A 6,128-nucleotide genomic window follows, 5' to 3' on the forward strand; every position below is an offset into this window, starting at 1 on the left:
ACCTCGCACTGCTGAAAACTCGCTGAACACTTCTGACTGCTAACCGGCAACTTCTGAACCGCTGACCCTTCGGCTTCCCGAACTATCAATACCCAAATAACATTTAGACCACAATAATCCAAAAGTCAACCCTGGTCAAACTTGGTCAAAGTCAACATCCAGTTGACCTGACTCGCCGAGTTGGTCTACCAACTCGTCGAGTCCATACTCCTCCAATCCCAAAACAACCCCGACTCTACTCGTCGAGCCTAGCAAGAACTCGACGGGTTCTCCTTCAACCATGCCACTCGGACCATCTTCAGCCGACTCGTCGAGTTCACCATTGAACTCGTCGAGTTCATCATCCACATATGGATGTCTCTAGTCTGTGACTCGCCGAGTTGTATGAACAACTCGTCGAGTCCATCTTCATAAACTAAGGAGATTGCCTTAGACTCGCCGAGTTCTTCCTTGAACTCGTCGAGTACGATGAACTTCATGACCATTATGGACTCAGACTGGCTGAGTCCCTTTCCAATCTCAACTCATACCCTTAACAGAAGGGTTTTGGGGCAAGAACTGGCCTGACTCGTCGAGTCTCTCTATGTTCAACACTATTCAGACGATTTTTGAGGGTCTCAAGGCACCCAAAACATAGATCTGGACCCAACCATCTCCTAACCATGCAAAGTTACCGCCTTTTTCCTCCATTCATGGCCTTTTGAGCTAAAAAGGCCAAAAGAACACTTCATATGCTTTCATGGGGATTCCTATGGCATAAAGCTTGCACCTTTATGTTATAACAGCCCTTAATAGTGTTAGATCTGAAAACACAAGCTCTTGGGACGTCCATTCCTCTCATGCTAGGGTTCTTGGACTAACCCCCCCCCCCCCCCCCCAAAAAAAAAAATGAAAAAGATGAGAGATCTACATGCATAATGATCAAGGTGCAAACTTTCTTACCAGAAAATGGAGAAGAATGCAAGAGGTTTCTGGATCTACTAGTCTCTTCTTGAACCCCCAAGGCTTCACCTTCTTCTTCAAGCTTCACAACACTCAAGAATGTTCACAAAGGCTCACAAACTCATGGGAGGCACTAGGGCTTCGTTCTGGAGTTGAGAGAGCATCAAGGAGGCTGATGAAAGGTTATAATGTTCCTTAAATAGGGTGCAAGGCCCGCATTTAGGGTTTTCCCTAAACCTGGCCAACTCGCCGAGTCAGTCCTCTGACTCGTCGAGTAGGTCACTTAACTCGCGACCCTATCCGCGCTCCTACTTGTCGAGTCACTCCATCTACTCGACGAGTCCCTTCCTTAATTTGAGGTTTTCTTTCCTTTCTAGACCTCCTGAATTCGGGGTGTTACAACTCTCCCTCACTTAAACTAGACTTCGTCCTCGAAGTTCGCCACGGTCAACTACCTTACAATCCACTTACAGCTTTACGCACTTCACCCACTAGGTCCATCCCTGGATATATCATCCTCAGAATAATCCGATCATTACTACCTTCGAGTACAACACCTTTACCCAAACGGTAGCCCTACCGGTACTCCCAGTGCACTTACACTGATACACAAGGGGTTCACCCCTTTTCCTTGCACTGCCACTAGCCTTTCCAAGGCAACTTCCTATAAGCAACGATCTTTCCGATCTCCATCAAGAACAAATCTTCTGCTGAAACTGCAATCCTGGCCACTCCCAGTGCCGGCCATCACACCAGCACTCACGAGATATCCCCTCATACGATGCTCCAATACTAAAAACTCCATCCAGCGTGTGAATTCAGACCATCCTCCGAGATTATCTGATTCTGCGGTGAGCAACTTAGCATTACCCGATCAGCTCACTGCCTTCTGCACCAAATACCTTATCATCATTCCTGTCTGAAGTCCTGCCGACTCCCATCCGCCTTTCGGATGAACCGAGACCACCCTGGTCCCAACTGATCTACCATTACCCGAAATACTGGTCCCCCACCGGTTACCGGACGCAAGAACATTCCCTCAGTCGCTCCCAGCGACTCATGAAGATACCGAGACAACCTGAACTGCTCTACCAACCCAGGCATTCTGGCTCTAGAAGATCTAGGATCCCCGATCCCCTACCTTACCCTAAGGTCTCTACCAGGCCCCACCTGTTGCTAAAAGAACACGGGCCTCACCCATGGGTCCCACCCGTCCATACTTCGGAGCGGCCTCTCCCACAGGTCTCACCTATCCAGGGCTATGCAGACCCACTCCTCCTCTGATCTCAACTAGCTAAACTTTCCTGATTCTTATCATGCTAACTCAGAGATACGGGCCCCTGCCCACACTCTGCGAACTAGGAGATAGGGGCCCCCGCCCACACTCCGCTAACTAAGCTGCTAATGAATGCTACGGCTTACCCGCAGTCTTACATCACTTCCCTCACTGACTCGCTGTTGGGGAATGCTGCGACTACCCCGCAGCCTTATATCCCGACTAAACTCGCACCTGCCGAAGGCTCTCCGACCTGGTTTCCCCGAACCAGCCATCAACTACTCGCGAAGACGCGAACTCAAGGTTGGGAAGTTTCCCCAACTTCCAACCTAACTGCTCCTCAATCCAAACAGCCACTTCAGCTGCTTCCTTCCTCACCAAGACTGCGGAACCACCTCAGTCTTGCACTTACTTCTGTCTCTGGCCCCTACGAGTGGCTCTCCCCCACTTCGATTCGTCTAGCTCCTCACAGCTCACAGCTTGAGAGAATTACCAATTCTCCCTACCATCCTCTGGTCACTTCTGCTGAAAACCCGAGCTTACCACAGCTGGGAATCTAACCGATCTATCCCCTAATGACACCTTCCCGAAACTAGCGAGACAATACCGAGCCCCACACATGTATGCTACAGTTACTGCATCCAAAGTAACCTGCTCTAAAGGAGGCGACCTCCTATTATCATTCTAAAATCCAAGGTATGCAGATGGCATATAACTCAATCACAAGCAGGCCACAAAATTCCAAAATATCATTATCAATACCGATGCAGAACCATAACAATATGACCATAACATAAGCTGATAGGGGAAAGAAAGAAGATATGTACCTGACGTATCGAGCTGTTCACACCTCATCTGAAACCAACTGATACGCCCTGCTCCTCGCTGCAGGCGTCTCCGTCCGGCCCTGACGGCCGTTGGTGATCCTCAAGGTTGCAGGGTCAGGTGCTATCACCTGTCCTGCTGAATGCAAACTCGGGCACTGGGCCTTCTTGTGGCCCCTCTGACTATAATGGAAACAAATCAGGTCCGATCCCTGGGTGGTGGTAGCAGTACAATCCCTGCTGAAATGACCAGTCTGGACGCACTTGAAGCAGCCAGAATCACCACCACTGCCACACCTACACGCACCCTCGTGCGTCCTGCCGCACTTGCCACAGCGGCCCCGGTCCTGAGGACCTCTCAATCTAGAATCTGATGTCTTGGGCCTCTTGCCCGATCCCATGGATACCTGAACCTCTGCCAGCTTTCTCTTCCTTTATGTCTCAAGATCAATCTCTCTTTCTCTGGCCCGAGCGATCATGTCTTCCAGCGTCTTGCAGCTAGACCGACTCACAAACTGGCTGATATCACTCCTCAACATCTCGTGGTACCGAGCCTTCTTCATCTCCTCGTCCGCCACATACTGCGGAACCAGAAGGGCTCTCTCCCTGAACTTGGCGGTGATCTATGCCACTGTCTCTGTAGTCTATCTCAAATCCTGAAACTCCCGGGCTAACTGTTGCACCTCAATCACCGGTGCAAACTCGGCCTTGAACCTGGCCAAGAAATCGCTCCATGTCATCGCATCCAACGCGGAATCATACCCGATAGCATGACCAACCTCCTCCCACCAATCCCATGCTCTGTCCTTCAGAAGACAGGAGGCGAGTCGAACCTTGTCCCCCTCGAGACACCGGCTAGAACGAAAAGCGTTGGCGACATCAGCCAACCATCTGCCACTAGCAATGGGGTCCCTAACCCCATGGTAGTCTGGAGCTCCACAAGCTCTGAACTCCCGGAATGTCAATGTACACGCTCCCAACAAGGCCATCATCTCTGTGCGGAAGGCTCCAAGCCTCTCATCCAAAATCTCTAGGATGCCCTCCTTGACCGTGCCAAAGGTCACAGGAGTCTGGTCTAGAATACTGCGCGTAACCTCCGCTGATACAAACTCCCTCATCCGCTCCTCGAGCTGCTCGGTCCCTGAACCCGAGCCTGATCCCTCTCTAACACCTGACCCATCCACTGGTCCATCTTGCAATGTCGCCATACTGAAAACATGTCATAACAAACATCAAAATACACATCACTGTAGAGGGATCACACACACACTACAAGTTCCCTGGTTTCATCTCGGCCCCTCTTGAATCGAGTACGGATCCTCTGCTTTCAGTAGTACGGGCCCATATTACCTTCCACATCTATCCGTACTTTCCTCAAGAGTTACCTCAACTCCACCAAGTCCCTTTCACTACCACCGCTGCTCCCAGCACTAAACTCATCCTAGGCCTACCCTAGGGAAATCTCTGACCCAAACCAGTCCTCAGCTGCTGAAAGATCCCCAATAATATCAACTAGCTACCTTATGAATATAGCCACATGCAACAGAGATCAGATAATCCTTCGAGTAATAGACCCATCCCTAGAACGGTTGGACTCAGACAAGAGCTGGGCAATAGGGTCAAATCTATCACTCTGAGATTATCCAGCCTGTGCCACATGTGACCTAGCATATTTACTTAATAGCTAGCTCACATTACTAAGAGTCCCACAAAGCACAAAGCAAGCAGCATTCAGACAAAAAGGGAAATCTAACTAGAACATAATCAAGGAATTCTATCCAAATAACAAGAATCTGTACTAGCATGCGATGTTACGCTCATATAATCAGGCATAACCTAAACAGGCTATCCTACCACTGTCTAACCAATACTAGCATGCAGATCACATAATCATATTATAACATAAACTTGTATGGGTAATTTGGGAGAACTTACTTGAGCTCGGCTGATTGCATGCACCACACCCTTTTCTCTTTCCAAAGTTCTTATACTTTTTTTTCAAAATCCCTTTTTCTTTTCAAAGTTCTTTTTATATTATAAAAAATGATTCTCTTTTGAAAATTTCCTTACCAAGCCCTCAGTTTGAGTTCAGTCACACCTGAGAGTGTGCCCGAATCCCTCAAACCAAGGCTCTGATACCAACTTGTAACATCCCAAAAATCATGACCAAAAATTTCTTTTAAAACATTACTAAACCATAGCATTAAATCATTTCAAACAGACTAAAAGGGTTATATGACCGATCAGAGTATTTTTCCCAAAACACTAATTCATTTTATCAGAGTAAACATCCCAGGCTAAACTTCTTGGTGTGTGTCACGCGATCATCCCGAGCTCCTCCCTCCGCTACCAGAAGTACCTGAAAGCAAAACTGAAAACCGTAAGCACGAAGCTTAGTGAGTTCTCCAACCTACCACATATCATACATATCTACTGATCCATACATGTCATACATAACCCTGAGCACATAACAACATACTGGGCCCCCGCCCGCTGCATTGGGCCTCACCCGCCATCAGACCCCGTCCGTCATCAGGCCCCGCCTGGCATCAGGTCCCACCTGGCATCGAGCCCCACTCGGTATACCGATATGTTTCCCTTAGGCCCCGCTTGTCTCTGGGCCTCGCCCTCCATACACATACATACGATCAAATAACATACTGAAACATACATAAACATTCCCTAACCATACCCTGATCTAAGGCCTCTCCTAGCTTGGGCCCCGCCCCTGGTCTGCTGCTGAAGTAGTGGAACCCCGTCCACACTCCTACTAGTAGTGAGATACGGGCCCTCGCCCACACTCACATCCTTCCTATCACGGGCCTCGCCCCTGTTCTGCTAATATCGAGATATGGAACCCCATCCATACTCAGCTAGTGATGAGATACGAGACCTCGCCCACACTCACCTCCCTACCAGGCACATACAAGTATCACGATGACAACAAGTATAATCTAACGCACTACATAAGAATCTTCCTCGGGAATACCAAGGCATCGGACCCCCGGCCCGGAAACATACTATTATCTAACGTACTTCGGGCTTACCCCAACATCGGACCCTCGGTCCGGATCCTATCATACCGA

The sequence above is a fragment of the Lactuca virosa genome, chromosome 7, assembly GCF_052849685.1.
Source record: "Lactuca virosa cultivar CGN04683 chromosome 7, Lactuca_virosa_CGN04683_v6, whole genome shotgun sequence".
NCBI classification, from domain to species: Eukaryota; Viridiplantae; Streptophyta; class Magnoliopsida; order Asterales; family Asteraceae; genus Lactuca; species Lactuca virosa.